Raw genomic sequence first — 18,210 nt, 5'->3', positions numbered from 1 at the left:
ATCTATGACACATATCTAACATCAAGAGCAGACTTACTCCATGGCGCTTCACTAGTCTGAACACCATCTAGTCATCAAAGAACACTTCCAACAACTTATGAATAAATTCCTTGAATGTCGTGATTACTACGCGAGAAAGTATCGCAGGCGCATTCTTGATTCCAAATGGTATCACAGTTTATTGTAAACAAACCCAGTCCATCATGAAGTTTGTTTTTCTCCTGTCCTCAGACATGATCTTAATATGATGGTACCCCGAAAACCCATCACTGAACGAGTAGGCCTCCTACCCTCCAACATTGTCTAATACTTCATCACTGGAAGGTGTTGGGAATCGATAGTGGACACACACATCATTAAACTTCCGCACATCCATGCGAATGCATATTTCTCCCTTCTGCTTCTTCTCCTGAACCACCATCAGGCTCACCCAATAACATTCCTTAACCGGTTCTATGATCGCTGCTTCTAGCATCTTATTGAGCTCTTCGTGAACCTTTTCATTGTATTTAGGATTAAGGAGATATGACCTCCGTTTAATAGGGTTCACATCTAGCTTTCAAAGTGATTTTCATAATGCCCAAGTATCCTACAATGCCCTTCAAATCCAAAAACTTGGTAGGAAATAGGTTTTGATATTCACAGAGTAACTTAACAACTTTATCCACATGTAGCATCATCCCAATAATTGGCAGTCTTTGCAAACTTCAGTTCTTCTTCAATCCCAATGTTTACCTACTTTATTTTCAATGAAGCGGTGATTTCCAGGTTGTCTATTTGCGGGCCCTCCACTTCACAATGCCCTTTTGCCTCTGAAACATTAATATTTCTTGGATCTTCATCCTCCTTCTTGGTGGTCACATTGTACATTACAATGCATTGTGTAGCTGGGTGCCCCAATCTAGCTGGACCCATTCCAAAGGTTCTTGTGGTGTTCTAAAGATAACTACCTTAATCTCCTGCTGAGCTTCATCATTATCTTGAAACCATATTAAAAAATGAAGGTCAATAAGAACCCTTCTCTTAGTATATCACACTCTGTGGTGCCATGGTAGAGCTCTGTCTCCAAATACCAACTCATGGGAATTGTATCCAAAGTATGGAAAAATAAGTGTACCCACTCCAGCTATGACTCTATTCCATAAGATTTAGTCCACTTTTCTAGGTGATCGCTCCCATCATATTTGTCGGCCAATCAAGTGTTAGGACATTCAAACCGAAACCTCATGATCCTTCTCTAATCCTTCCATCCATCAAAGCTATCCTTGTGCCTAACCCACCATCATGCGGCGTAGCGCACAATACCAAATTGAATTCTTGGAAGTGGTGATTCTTAGGGACTTCACGATCAAACACATAAAAAAACTTATCCACGTCAATTAAACCATCATAACAAGGTAAGTTCCTTACCTTCGATGAAATCAAGTGCAATGATTTAGTCATCATGTTGCAGCACAGTGGAGATACTTCACTCAAGCGATTCTGCCAATGATCCAACTCTTCATCTGAATTAGAGGTGCAGGAACTCTCCTGGTCCCATGTGATCTGTATATTTGTTGTTGGATTGATCCAATCCTTGTCTCGCTCTATTATTTTGTAGATCTAATCTAGTTCATTCTCACTTTCTTCATAATCGTGGACTGATTCAGTGTAGCATGCCCCTTCTGCAGGGTCCAACGACACTATAAATTGAACTGATTTCCTTTGAAATGACATAATCCTGTTCTTTAAATTGATGATGTCATTCATGTCAATGGCCCAGTTAATTCTGAGGAGCACAGGGTATGGATTATTGTCATCAATGATCTCTATCACTTAAATTTAGCCATCACACTTACACCTTCGATGTCAATAGTTACTCCATATAATCATCCCATAGGGATGATATTTTGCTAGTTCGCCATTTTGAGCTGAATTGGAACACTACAATGGAGGTCTCCCCATTCTTTCCCATGTTTGTTTTGGCAAAATGTTGGCATCATACCCCAAATCCAAGATGAATTTGTCCATCTCATAATCTCCTATCTATGCATTGAGCCTCATCTCGCGCCCTATTCTAGCCTTATATTTGCCAATTTTTCTAACTCTGTAGTGTCCATTAGGGGTGTTTTCCTTTCTGGGGCATTTGTTTATTAACTCCTGTAGGCCTTTCACGGTTTTGCTAGGACGCAAAAGTTTCATGTAGGTCTCTAAAAATGTGGTAAGGACAGAGTGATCAACCTCTATAGGCGCATTTGTTTCTTACACCTTGTTCTGGCTTCATGAGGTGGAGGCCTCAAGGAAGCTTTTCTTGGCTTCAATAAAAGTTTAATAATGTAAACTTTGAAACAGGAACTATAAACTCAAAATGGGAGCTCTGGCCAAAAAACCCTGATAAAACATCAAAAGCAGTGCTAAAAATGAAAAGTCTTGATGCTGGAATAACACCTTTTTTTCCTAGGGTAAATTTTCAACATGTTTTAAAAATGGCGGTGAAAACCAATTTTTTGTGCAAAAATTGTACAAAAAACACCCTCAAAATGAAGTGTTGATATTCGAATAACAATTTTTTTTTCAATGGTAAATTTTGTGCAAAAAACACCCTGAAAAAGAAAAATGTTAATGCTGGGATAACAATTTTTTTTTTAAGGGTAAAATTTCAACATTTCGAAATAATAGCGTAAAAAATTGTATCATGACCCCGAAAAACATTAAAATTTCAAAAAAACTAATGAAAACATAAAATTAAAAAAAAAAATTAAAACAATGGAAAAATACAACAAAAAAAAGTAAAAAAATAAATAAATAACAAAACATAAATAAAAAAATATACTAAAAACAAAACATAAAATAAAAATAAAAATCAATCATAAAAATAAAAATAAAAAAACAAACAAAATTAACCTATAAAATATAAAAATTAAAAAACTAGAAAAAAATTACAAATTATAAACAAATAAATAGTAAAAAAACATATTTTAAAAAAATGGAAAAAAAATCAAATATGTAAACCATAAAAAAAAAGTTGGGAAAAGAAAAAAGAAACACATTAAAAAAAACTATAAGATTAAGTAGGTAAAAATAGAAAAATTAAAAAAACATTAACAAAAAACTAAAAAAAAATAAATTGAAAATTAAAAACAAACTAGATTTTTAAAAAAATGGAAAATTAACAAAAAGAAATTAAAAATTAGAGAAATTAAGATTAAAATGATGATTACTTAAAAAAATAAATGTAAACATATATATATATATATATATATATATATATATATATATATATATAAGAGACAAAAAATAAATAAAAAATGTTTAAAAGAAATTGTTTGATAAACCATAAAAGAATTTGGGAAAAAAATTAAGAAATTAAGAAATTTATATATATATATATGTAAAAATAGAAAAATTAAAAAAATCATTAACAAAAACTAGGGAAGAGAAATTAAAAACAAACTAGATTAAACAAAAATGGAAAATTAACAAAAAAAAAAATAAAAACTAGTAAAATTAAAATTAAAAACATTTAGAAAAAACTAAAAAGACAAAAAGAAGCTCAAATTAAAAAAAGAAAAAAAAAGAAGAAGAAGTTAATAAAATATCAAAATTTTGAAAATATGTCTTCTCCAATTAAAAATAAAAAAAAAAAAATTTTAAAAACATTCTAAACTTACAAAAAAAAATTGTGTTTTTCATTTTAAAAAAAAAAATATTAATCTCTTTCTAATTAAATTCATTATTTATTTAGAAACAAACCAATAAATATATTTTTTTAAATGAAATAAAATATATATATTTTTTAAATGAAATTTTGTTTTTTTTATTTAAAAAAAAAAAATTATTAAACAATTTTAATAAAAATTATTAAACATATTTAATAAACAAAATATATTTAATAATTTTTAATAAATATATTTTTAATTAAATATTTAATAAACATTATTTAATAATTAAAAAAAAATCTTTAACAATTTTTTTTTTAATTTTGTTTTTATTATTAAAAAAAAAAGAAAAAAAATCGGCCCATGGCCGCACCACCACTGAGTAGCGGGCGGGCCGTTGGGCGATTCCGGGAATTGCCTGATGACCCTCCCGCCACCCGGTGGTGGCGCGACCGTGCACCGAGGGTTGCACGCAGCCACGCAGCCACTCAGCCCACAGCCGCACCACCATCGGGTGGCAGGGGGGCCATTGGAATTGCCCAATGGCCCGCCCGCCGCCCGGTGGTGGCGTGACCATGGGCCGATTTTTTTTTTTTAAATAGAAACAAAATTAGAAAAAAGAAATTAAAATAGTTTAATAATTTTTTTTAAAATTATTAAATAATGTTTCTTAAATATTTAATTATAAATATGTTTATTAAAAATGTTTTTATTAAATATTTATTTAAATATGTTTATTAAATTGTTAAATATGTTTATTAAAAATTATTAAATATATTTAGTTTATTAAATATATTTAATATTTTTTATTAAAATTATTTAATAATATTTTTTATTAAAATAAAAAAAATAAAAAATAAAATAAAAAAAAATTCATTTAAATATATATATATATATATATATAATTTATTTATTGGTTTGTTTTTAAATAAATAATGTTTTTTTTTTTTTTTTTTTTTAAATCAAAAGCACATTTTTTTATAAGTTTAAAATGTTTTTATTTTTTTATTTTTTAAATTGGAAAAGACATATTATATATATATATATATATATATATATATATATATATATATATATATATATTTAAATTTGAGCTTATTTTTGTCTTTTTAGTTTTTTCTAAATGTTTTTAATACTAATTTTATTAGTTTTTATTTTTATTTTTTTTGTTAATCTTCTATTTTTGTTTAATCTAGTTTGTTTTAATTTTTTTTTTTCCCAGTTTTTTTAAAGTTTTTTTTTTAATCTTTCTATTTTCACTTGCTTAACTTTATATATATATATATATATATTCCAAATTCTTTTATGGTTTATGAGATAAAAGTTTTTTTTTAACATATTTTATTTTTCTTGTTTGTCTTTTTTAATGTATATTTTTATATCTGTTTTTTTTAACTAATCAACATTTAAAAAAAGAAAAATTAAACAACTTGAAAATTCGTTAAGTAATCATAATTTAAAAAAAAAATTGGACATAATAATTTTAAAATGTGAAAAATAAGTTCTCTAAAAAAAAGGTATGCTGCATGAAGATGTTGCATCTATACGTTTAAAATCAGTATGAAAATCACTAACATTTAAAAACAAATATTTATATTTGATACATAAGAAAATTTAAAGTGTCAAAAATATGCTTCGAAGAAAAAGAAGTGTATTTTGCATCACCACTTTTCAAAATCGGGTCACGTTTTTACTACCCCTATGACATGGGTAATCGTATCGGTTATTTAAAGTGCCAAAAACTATGCTCTAAAAAAGATATGTGTGTTCTGCATCACCCCTTTTCAAAATCAGGTCAATTTTTTGCTATCTCTATGAAACGGATAACAGTATCATTTCCCGTTTCAAAGTTTACATTGTTGTTTCCTTAGCACACGCCAAATCAAAACCATCTTTCGTTTCTAGGGGCTTGCGGACCCATCCATCCTCTTCAAGTTGATTTCCTTTATCATCACGAGTTGTTATCTTTCTTCTCACCACGATATTCACGCTTTGATCCTCCTCGCAGGGCTCATCTCTCATCATCTGTAAGTTATGCATACGTTGCTAAGGCTGCACCTTTTTCTCCTCCATCATAGCTATCAGCACTGGGAATTCTTCTATAGTGTGATCAAACTGGCTGTAGTACTGACATGACGGGTGTGTCTGATTTTGACACTCCCATGTGTAGTCCCATGGTGTTCCACAGTTGAGACAGATAACCTGTCCCCAGCTTTTACCAGGCCCTCCTCCTCCTCAACCTTGTCCTCATCCCTGATATCCTCCACGTGGTCCTCTAGCGCCCTACTCTAGAGGTAACATTTTTGCTTGCAGCCAGTATGTAGGTGTACTTTCCATCATCAGATCATAGCTGTCACAATGTTGCTCATCATCACCCACTGATTTCCAGAAGTAACAAAACAATTGTTGAGGTGTCTGGACAAAATTTTGAAGCAAATGGAAGTTATCCATCACATGTTGTCCAATAACCTGGAAAAAAGTGCACCATAGTGCAACCCTTACACTCAGTCTTGTTGGATCTTCTGGCCTCAGGGGAATTGGTCCCCCTCCTATAATATAATTCAAAAGTACGGGACAATGGTCTTTATCATGACCCTGGCCCTTACACTTCAAACACTAGACTTTTGCACGCACGTCTAGTTTAGTATCCTTGTCTCTCTTCAAGCTCTGGAATTAAAAGCATAGGCTCTGTAACTGAGAGTGGATTTGCTGTACCTGAAAGGTCGCATCTAGAATAGGCATCGTATGCAACCTCATGACAATTTCCAAGGCTTCTTCCTGAGTTCCTATCTTCTGTTGTGACAAAGCAATCCTTAAGTGGGCCAGAAGCGAAAATATAAACCACTCACAATGCTGGCCATCTATGAGCTACATGTTAGCTTCGCAGATCATACATTTCAACCTTTGGTCTAATTCCCAAGGCATCTCATCAACCCTCATCATGATTTCCTTAAATACAACTACTAACTGTGAGTTAGACTTAGGCATACTAAACTCTTTGTTCAAAGTAGCCTTAGTCACTACTAGCATTTCCAAATGATTACCAGAATAGTACTTAATATACCAAGTCAACGTAGCAACTGTGTCTTCTTTATATTGTCATAAGTAATTTGTTGTTGTGTCCACACAACATTCACAACAAACTAGGAGTGCTATGTGACCTCACTCCCTATGCCCTTGAAAATTGATAGCTTCATTGAGTTCGACACGTTAAACGGTGGTGGTGGTAAAGGTGTGGGCGAAGATGTATACCATGGAGGTGGAGGTGGAGGTGGAGGTGGAGTGGATGGATGATGTATCCATGGAAACACACTCCAGGCCTGATCCTTCTCGATTTCTAAAGAATTTTCCACTTCACGTAACTCTGAACATCAAGGCAATGGCATAACCCGTTTTTCACATAACAACATCTTAATCCAAGTATTCAAACATCTTAAATACTGACCTCATGGTCCCTTGAAAAATCGTCGCTCTACTTCACTATAGTTGACTAAGGTATCAACTACAAAGTCTATAATAAATGATCCTATAATTCGATCAAGCTAGTGATCGAAATCCTGCACGATCTTGTCTTCAGAGGCCTCTAATTGTCATACTAGTTCTAAAGTCCACACTATTGGTCTGTCAAGCTTACACCTCCCTTGATCATCTGCCAACTTATATAACCACTCTTATAACTCAATTGGGAATGTGTAAAATAAAGTTTCATGTATCTCCGTATACAAATACCTATCTAACCACTGCTCCTTTGACAAAAGTGGATTCCTGTTTTACTCTACTGCGAATTTGTGATTTTTTCTCTTTAGCAACTTTTCAATTTCTTTCTTCCTCCAGTCCTAGTGATGCGACATCACACATATACTTTAAGTAGATCCCGGTCCTGACAACAAAACCATTTTTTGGCTTAGGGTGTCTTGACCCAGGTTTAGAGTTAGCTGCGCCAACCAACAAATCCCTACACTATTCAATCTTTCGGCAACAACCCGCATAATGCAGGCTACAGTCTCACCCGAAATAGTATGGGGGGATGCAGAACCAAGTTTTTCCATCCAAAGATGAGTATGATGTATTTTAGTGCCTCAGATCTGCCTTCGTGTAGATCGATAACCCCTTGGGGCTTGGTAATGCAAATCTACTGAAACAACCTCTAGACCTTCGTGAAGGTTTGTGATCAGCTTTTGTGGACCCTTATCAGTTGATTTATCCACTTACGAACATCATAGAAACATCCTAGATTAGTGCTTGGGCAACTCTACTTAAGTTATTTAGAAAACATTAGATAATTTGTTATGAAACCAGCTCAAGAAAAGATAGAAAAGAAAGATCAACACCTTAGAATTCAGCCTCTTCGAGGGGGCAACCTCCTTTACATTACATAAATGAACAATTCTTGGATGATACAAATGACAAAACCTCCTTTCTATATATAGGAGTCTAAGGAGTCACAATATAATCCAGCCGACCTAGCAATAATAATATAAAGCCACAAAAATAACAATAGAGGGATTCTATGGGGTACAGAAATAACAATATGGGGGTAATAGGGGCACAACAATATAAATAAAGGGTATAACTACAATAGTAATGGGGTAATCACTAGTATTATAGGGACCCAACATGCCCCTCTCCTTCAAAAAAGTGTTGTCCTCAACGCTTGAGCAGTTCTGGATACTTCTGCATAAAATTCTCATCCTCCCATGTGGAATCTTCAGCAGATAAGTTCTTCCACTTGATAAGATACTCTGAAATTGATCGATTTCGTAGCTGTCGAGTTCTTGTTTCTGTGACTGCTTCCGGTTCCAATATAATTTTTCCTTCCTCGTCAAGTTCTGGCAATATTGTTTGAACTGGGAGCTTGTCGCCTATAACCTTCTTTAAACATGAAACATGGAAAACTGGGTGCAATCGAGAAGCTGCAGGAAGATCCAATTTGTATGCCATAGTACCAATCTTTTCCAACACCTTGTACGGACCATAATACTTTGGTGATAATTTATTATCCTTCTTAGCTTGCTTTAGGGACATTTGCTTATATGGTTGTAGCCGTAGGAATACCCAATCACCTACATCAAAACTTCTTTCACTGCGATGTTGATCTGCCTGTTGTTTCATTCTATTTTGTGCCAACACGAGGTTATCCTTTAAGAGTTGGAGGACTTGTTGTTGATGTTCGATGTGATGTTCCACTGCCTGAACCTTAGAATTTTCTCTTAAATATGATGTGATTGATGGTGGTTGTACCCATAAAGTGCCATAAATGGGGTCATTTTTGTTGTTGTATGGAAGGAAGTGTTATACCACCATTCAGCCAGAGGCAACCATTTGACCCATTGTGTCTGTTTATCAGATACAAAGCAACGAAGATATCCTTCCAAACATTTGTTTACTATCTCAGTTTTCCCATCAGATTGAGGATGATAAGATGAGCTATGAGCTAACTGAGTACCAAGACAAGAAAATAATTCTGTCCAAAAATTTCTAGTGAAAATGGGATCTCTGTCACTTACAATAATCTTTGGGTTTCCATGTAGCTTTTGAATTGTTTCCATAAATGCAGTAGAAACTGTACTGGCTTTAAATGGATGTGATAATGCACAAAAGTGTGCATACTTGGTAAGTCTGTCAACTACCACCATGATGACACTCTTTCCCTCAGACTTGGGTAAACCTGTGATAAAATCCATTGAAACCTCCTCCCAACGTTGGCTTGGAATGGATAAAGGTTGTAATAGACCCGGTGTCTTAATTGTTTCAACTTTATTTTGTTGGCAAACCAAACATTCTGCCACAAACTTTTGAATATCTGATTTAAGGCCATCCCAAAAAAATTCCTTCTTAACCCTGTGGTAAGTTTTTAAAAATCCTGAGTGCCCTCCTAAGGGAGAAGTGTGCAATTCCATAAGAATCTTTTGTTTTAGCTGGGAATTCTTACAGAGGTATAAGCGATCTTTGTACCATAACGAATCATTTTGCCAGCTAAATGTATCAGAAGTACTGGAATCTTGTTGTAGCTTTCGAATAAGTGCCCACACTTCTTCGTCATTCTTCCATTCCTCCTTTGCTTCGTTTATCCAATCTGGTTGGATAATAGAAATGGCACACAACAATGCTTCCATATCCTCATCCTTTCTTGAGAGTGCATCTGCCACCACATTTTGCTTCCCTTTTTTGTAGATGATTTCAAAGTCATAACCCAACATCTTTGTGACCCACTTTTGTTGCTCTTCAGAGGATAATCTTTGTTCTAAAAAGTATTTAAGGCTATCATGATCCGTTTTTACCTTGAAGTGTCTTCCCATTAGGTAGGGTCGCCATTTCTTAAGTGCATGGAGTATTGCCAACATTTCCTTCTCATAAATAGCTTTGCTTAAAAACTTTCCCTTGATTGGACGACTTTCAAAAGCAATGGGTCTTTCATCTTGCATTAGAACAACACCAATTCCATTTCCTGAAGCATCACATTCCACAATAAAGGTTTTTGTGAAGTCCGGTGTAGCTAAGACCGGTGCTTGGCACATTGCCTCTTTAAGATGTTTAAAGGCCTTTGTTGCTTCCGGAGTCCATGAAAATGAATCTTTCTTCAATAATGTTGTTAGAGGTGCTGCTATTCTCCCATAATTCTTAACGAACTTGCGATAATACCCTGTCAACCCAAGAAATCCTCGCAGATGCTTTATGGATGTGGGGATTTTCCATTCCTTAATGGCTTTAATTTTGCTAGGGTCTACCTTAACTCCTTCATGAGATACAATATGACCCAAATATTCCACCTCCTGGACTCCAAAGAAACATTTGGATCTTTTTGCATATAATTGTTTCTCCTCCAATAGTTGTAGCACCTTGTCAACATGTTCAACATGATCCTTCCAAGACTTGCTGTAGATTAGTATATCATCAAAAAATACTAACACAAATTTTCTAAGGAATGGTTTGAAAATTGAATTCATCAAACCTTGAAATGTTGAAGGTGCATTGGTAAGGCCAAAAGGCATGACCAAAAATTCATAATGACCCTCATGAGTTCTAAATGCCATTTTCGGAATGTCTTCAATCTTCATTCTGATTTGATGATATCCCGAACGAAGATCCAACTTGGTGAAGTAAATTGATCCATGCAATTCATCTAGTAATTCATCAATGACAGGAATGGGGAACTTATCTTTAATAGTGAGCTTGTTGAGCTCCCTATAATCTGGACACATGCGCCATGATCCATCCTTCTTGTGCACCAATACTACTGGAGCTGAGAAAGAACTTTGACTCGGTTGAATTATACCAGCCTCTAGCATTTCTGCAACCATACGTTCAATTTCACTTTTTTGGACATATGGATATCTGTACGGCCTGATGTTTGGAGGAACACTTCCTGGAATCAGATGAATAGCATGATCATGATCACGCATAGGTGGGAGACCTTTGGGAGTCTCAAATACCTTGGAATGATTGTCCAAGACTTTTTGGAGATCTGGAGAAATAGATGATTCCAATGTGGAAACATCTAGCGAACATAATTGTGCAATTACACCTCTTTGCTCCTTTTTTAGAAGCTTTGTCATGCCATTAGAGCTGATTATCTTTCCTGGTTTCCCTGCAATACCCCTTAATTCAACTTCCTTTCCTTCCACAGAAAATTTCATGAAAAGTTCTTGAAAATTAAAAGCTATTGTACCCAAGGATTGTAGCCATTGGACTCCTAGTACAACATCAGCACCTCCCATTGGAATGGAAAGCATTGGGCTAGTCAATACATATTCTCCCATGGATAGCTTGATATTATGGCACTTTCCAGAACAATTTATTGTTCCTCCATTTGCAATCATCACTTGACACTCTGGTGCTGGATATAGGAAGCAATTCAATTCTTTTGCTACCCTACAATGAATAAAATTGTGGGTGCTTCCTGAATCAATCAACACTATTACCTTTTTCTTCTTGATTTGTCCTTCTATCTTGATGGTTTGAGGAGTGGTAATTCCCGCCAATGCATTACAAGATATGGTCGGATTTATTTGTTCTTCATCTAGGCTTTGTTCCTGGAGTATATCCTCTTCTTTTGACCTTTCTTGCTCCTTTTCTTCTTCCTCTTCACAATCTATGTAGAATAATTTCTTCTCAGCACACTTATGACCTTTTGTGTATTTGCTATCACAATTGTAACAAAGCCCTTTTGCTCTTTTTTCTTCCAATTGTTGTGGTGTCAACCTTGTAGGTTGTGGAAGACTATGGGCAACAACACTTCCGTCTTTATAGTTGTGAATGGTATGCTTCCTAGTTGCCATAATTTTGCTTTCCATTTTTCTTGCTAACCTGAATGCCTTCTCTAATGAATCAGGTTCCCAAAGGCGCACATCATGTTGGATATTATCCTTTAAAGACCCTATGAACACATCAATCCTATGCTCCTCTGGAATATCTTTTACCCTTATGTTCAATTTTTGGAACTCCTCAATGTGCTCCATTATTGAACCCTTTTGTTTGAGACTTATCAATTGGCTAAAAAAAGTGTTGCTTTTTGTATCCTCATAATGTGCTATCAATTCTTCCGTAAAAATTGCCCAAGTGATAAATTGTTTACGAGAACAAAGCCATTGATACCATACAAACTGATTTGGTTCCAAATATAAAGTTGCCATACGTACCTTTTGTGTGTTTTGCACATTATTGAGATCGAAGAATTGCTCCATCTGTAATATCCATGTGGCGGGATCCTTGCCATCAAACTTCCTCATATCGATTTTTGGAATGTGGTGATTCTTCGATCCAACATTAGCATCTATGGAATCATGATTAACATTTCTTTTGTTCTCATCATGAGTTTCCTTTACTACCTTTTCACCATTAGTAAGTATTTCTTGTAGAAAATTAGTCAAATATGTCTTCAAATCTGCCATGCCTGTCTTCATATTTGTGTTCAAATCTATCTTCAAATTGTCCATCTTAACTTCCATGCCATTCATCTTAGCTTCCATGCCATTTATCTTAGCTTCCACGCCATTTATCTTAGCATCTGTTAACTTTTGTGAGCGTGACATTTGTTGCACTTGTTCTTGTAATTTTGATATATCATGTAGCATTTCTTCCTCTTCTTCATGAGTCATGCTAGAGCTTTCAGGTTCCTTACTAGGTGTTTGCATTTTCTTTCCTCGGGGCATCAGTTACCGATAATAATTCTCTACTATGCCCTTTGAATTCCTTCAAAATAAATTTTCAAACCAAGCTTAAGCAAAAATTTAAAAAAATCTACACACCTTTTTTCACTTTGTAGGAGCTCGATATTGCCTCTGATGTATCTCTGTACTTTCCAATCATCTAGTTCTGAAATTGTGACCTGTAGTAGATCTCTGTGTCCTCTTTCCAATGCCACAAGTCTGACCCAAATTGGATTCTCCAAGAAAGAGTTATGCGAAATCTCCCACAATGACTTGATTATAGACTAGTTCAGTAGAGCTAACTTATACGGCGTGCCGCGAGTCACTGTTTCGACCTTTGGATCTGAAAAACACCCACAAGAAACTAAAGTTTGTCCTCTTTCTGTACCTTCTTATGAAACTTCAATCCGATCCCTAGAGAGAAAGTTATGACGATTTTCCCCAGGTCACCTATTTTGAATGTAATTCAGGAGTCTGCAAAAAGACCAACTTCCTCAGATCATATCTCCGCAAATATCGCGCGAAAAGCTCCAAAATTCGGACCCAAGGTTCAGCGCGATTTCTTCTCAAATGGGCTTTTTTTGCGACTTCTGAAACGTCACAGAAAAGAAGTTATAGCGAAAATGCCACGATGACCTGTTTGGAGCAGCGAAACCCTAGAATCCAAAGCTCTGATACCAAATGTTATGAAACCAGCTCAAGAAATGATAGAAAAGAAAGATCAACGCCTTAGAATTCAGCCTCTTCGAGGGGGCAACCTCCTTTACATTACATAAATGAACAATTCTTCGATGATACAAATGACAAAACTTCCTTTCTATATATAGGAGTCTAAGGAATCACAATATAATCCAACCGACCTAACAATAATAATATAAAGCCACAAAAATAACAATAGAGGGATTCTATGGGGTACAAAAATAACAATATGGGGGTAATAGGGGCACAACAATATAAATAAAGGGTATAACTACAATATTAATGGGGTAATCACTAGTATTATAGGGACCCAACATAATTCATCAAAGTGTTTGCGAAAATACATAAACATGCTTGCACACATTATCTAATAGTTATCCAATAGAATCACGTACCATTAGATCAATATTTCATAAACACATTATTCATCTAGAACATATATCATAAACAGAAGTAAGCAGGAAATGTATATACATAGTATTTCTTTGGTAATCTTCTTTATTGACCTTCAATTCAACTTTATAGACTCAAACATTCCTGCACACTCAGCTGCAAGGGTCACACTCAGCTATGGACTCTACCTTGGCCTCTATGCACTCAACTACAGAGACTTTCTCTCCTATAATACCCACTCTCTATGCTAAGAATTCTCTTCTATTGACCCATTACATTCATCATTTCTTAGATATCTCTCTTAGACTCTTTTAGACACACTTATTTATAGCCTTTTACATATAATCCCATGGTACACGGACCATGGATGGGTCTGAAAGCCAACTCAAACTTTACCTAAATAACGGGCTAAAAACCATTTGACTCCTAACCATCTACACGCTCTGAATCCAAAAATCGTGGACACTTTACATTATTTACAAAATATACATCAAAACTTGGACTATTTTAACCCCAAAACTAACCTAGGGGAACCCATCCCAATAATCAGGTAGAAATATGATGGTAGAAGTTATGTTTAATTTAGGATTTTCTACCCTAGAAGGCAACCCCTCTCTATATATGAGGGAATTGTATTGCAGCTATGTAGAGGTGTATTTTGAGTGAGAAAGAGAGAGGAGATTGTGTGAGAGTGAAGAGGGAATTACACCATATCTGTTGTAGGTTGTATCTCTTCATTTTGTTGGATAATATAAAAGGAAGGATTGGTTATTTGTCCATGGACGTAGCCCAAATTAGGTGAACCATGTATATCTGTGTCCCTCTTGTTATATGTGTTTTCTGTGTTTATATTTCTGCAATATTTTATGTGTTCCATTGCTGCGTAGTATATAATTTTCTAACAATTGGTATCAAAGCTAAAGGTATATTTGGATGATAAACTCGTAGGAGAGAAGGGTTCTTGGTTCGAGTGGGAGCAATGGTGGAAGATGATAGGTTTAGGGTCAAAAAATTTAGTGGCCAAAAATACTAGTTGTGGAAGATGCATATGGAAGATTATCTGTATCGAAAATATTTGTACCTAGCATTGAGTGGAAAGACAAAGAAGCTAACGAATATGATAGACACGGAATCATATTCTCGATATAAAGGCACTTCAGACAATATGACTATGTCCAAGAGTGTCAGTAGCCTTTAATATTTCAAAGGAAATGATAATAGAGGGTTTAATGTCAGCACTGGAAAAACTATAAGAAAAAATCTCGTCCTCAAATAAGGTATTTCTTACGAAGACTTTATTTAATATGACGATGTCCAAAGGTGGATTTGTTGTTGATCATTTAAATGAATTTAATACAATTACCAGTCAGTTAAGTTCTGTAGGGGTAACTTCTAATGATGAAGTTAGGGCTCTTTTATTTCTATGTCATTGCCAAAAAGTTGGAATGGTTTATTTTTTTCCATTAGTAACTATGTCTCTGACTCTAGTTCTTAAAATATTGATGATGTTGTCGGTGCAATCTTGAGTGAGGAAATAAGACGAAAAAGATCCAGTGAGACATCAGGTAATGCTTCGACTGCAAAGACTAGGGGAAGAAAAATGGAAAGAGGAAAGAGCCCAAGATATCACAGTAAGTCAAGGAAAAGTAGATCCATGTCAGAATCGGGGACACTGTGCTGGAAATAAATTTGATGTATTGGATACTTTCAAGAAATGGAAAGTTTTGGTTGAAAATGAAACAGGAAAATGGCTAAAGTGTCTCAAATCAGAAAATGGAGGTAAATATTATAGCAAAGAGTTTGATAGGTACTGTTCAGAGAATGGAATTCATAGAGAGAATATAGTTCTAGGAACACCACAAGAAAATTGTGTGTCAGAAAGGATGAATAGGACAATCACGGGGCTTGCAAGGTGCATGAGATTGCATGTAGGATTGCCTTTAAAATTTTGGGAAGATGTTGTAGATACTGTAGCTTATATAATAAACAAAGGGCCTTTAGGTTCCTTGGATGGTGGTATTCCACAAGAGGCATGGAAAGGTAAAAATGTAAATTAGTCTTTTTTAAAGACTTTTGGTTGTGAAGCCTTTGTCCACATTAATAAAGAAAATATAACAAATCTTGAGGCAAAATCAAAGAAATGTACCTTTATTGGATATGGTGTTAATGATTTTGGTTATCTATTTTATGATTATGAAAAACAAAAAATCATTATGAGCATAGATGTGATACTCAATGAAAAGGTTTTGTATAAGGATCAAATGCAGGAAAAGAAACTGGAAAAATAAAATAGAGAATACATAGTGCTTAATGATATCACATAAAAAGTGAAGGTGCCTAAAAATCATAATGATCAACAGCTAGAACAACAATAGAAACCAAAACAACAACAAGCACCTCAAACACTTGAAAGCGGTGTTAGAATATCTACCAGGAGAAGTAGACCCCCTAAATGATACTCTCCTTCATTATATTATGTATTGTTGATTGAATCTAGGACCCTGAATGTTATGAAGAAGAAATGTAGGTAGAAACTAGGAAGAAGTGGGATCAAACCATGAAAGAAGAGATGGACACCTTAGTACATAGCTAGACTTGGGACTTAGTCAGGTTGCTTGTAGGTAAAAGCAACATTGCATAATAAATGGGTTTACAGGTTGAAGGAAGAAGATGGAAGTAGAAAATGGTATAAATCTAGACTTGTGGTGAAGGGGTTTGTATAGAAAAAGGGTATACTTTGATGAGATATTTTCTCCTGTGGTTAAAATGACTTCAATAATAACTATTTTAAGTCTAGTAGCAGTTGAAGATTTGCATATTGAGCATTTATATGTAAAGAAAATCTATTTCCATGTGGATTCGGAGGAAGAGATAGTAGTAGCCACAAGGATATGATGTAAAATGGAAGGATAAACAAGTGTGCAAATTGAAGAAGAGCTTGTATGGCTTAAAACAGGCTCCAAGGCAGTGGTATCTAAAATTTGACATGTTAATGTCTAAACAAGGTTATACTAAATGCCACTCTGATCATTTTGTTTATCTCAAAAGAAAAAATTATGGCAGCTATATTATATTTTTATGGTGTGTAGATGACATGCTTGTTGCAGGTTCTAACATGCAAGAAATAAATGTGCTCAAAAGAAAATTGGAAAACTCATTTGTGAAGAATTTGGGTGTTGCAATACAATTCCTTGGTATGAGAATAACTAGAGATAGGAAGAATCACAAATTAACATTATCTCAAAGTGAGTACATACAAAAGGTGTTGAAAACATTTAATATGCAGAATGCAAAACCAGTTAGTATACCTTTTTCTAGGCATTTCAAACTAATTAAGGACGTGTGTCCCAAGACTCAGGAAGAAATGGCTTATTTGTCTAAAGTTCCATAAGCATCATCAGCTGGAATCCTAATGTATGCAATGGTCTGCACAAGGCCTGTTATTGCACATGCAGTGGGAGTTGTAAGCAGGTACATGAACAATCCAAGAAAAGAACATTGGATGTCGATGAAGTGGATTCTCAGGTATTTGAGAGGTACTACAAATTAACCATTATGCTTTGGTGGTTCAAACATTTTTTTATAGGGATATGTTGATGCAAATATCTTGGGTGATAGAGATAATAGGAGGAGCACCACAAGGTATGTATTTACCGTAGGTGGAACAGTTGTCAGTTCGGTTTCAAAACTACAAAGTGTTGTTTCACTCTCAACGATGAAATCATACAATGCAGCTGCTACAAAGGCTAGTAAAGAAATGATTTGGTTACAAAGGTTTCTGGATGAATTAGGTAAGAAGTAGGAGTTGGGCAGGTTATACATTGATAGCTAGAGTGCCATACATCTTGCAAGGAACTTTGCATTTCATTCCAAGACTAAAAATATACATCTCAAGTAACATTTCATACAATCAATTTTGGAAGATGGACAGTTAAAGTTGGAAAAGATATGCATTAAGCAGAATCATGTAGATATGTTAACAAAAGTTGTAACGAAAGAGAAACTGAGATTCTTCTCAGTTTCAAGTATGACGATGAAGATGAGCAACAGCCAGGTCCAAAGTGGATTCATTGTCCAACAAATGAAGCAGTGGTGGAGTTGTTATAATCAGTTTCCAAGTGGAATATTGTTGGGTGTGGAGCATGATTACCTTCTTTATTCAAAGGTATCGCCTCATTGGACCCCAGTTCAAAATGGGGCATGTTATCACAAAAATAAGAGTTTATATTTTTCCTAATCATGGTCTTAGATGAGTCTAAAGTCATCTTATGTTTTAATGGGTAGGTGATAGGTTAGGAGTCTCATAGGTCTCATTTTCATATCCAAATAAA

This window comes from Pinus tabuliformis, chromosome 1_2 (assembly GCF_031772625.1).
Source record: "Pinus tabuliformis cultivar Carrire ecotype Pingquan chromosome 1_2, CPIR1, whole genome shotgun sequence".
In the NCBI taxonomy this organism is placed as follows: Eukaryota; Viridiplantae; Streptophyta; class Pinopsida; order Pinales; family Pinaceae; genus Pinus; species Pinus tabuliformis.
This window is presented reverse-complemented; position numbering follows the sequence as displayed.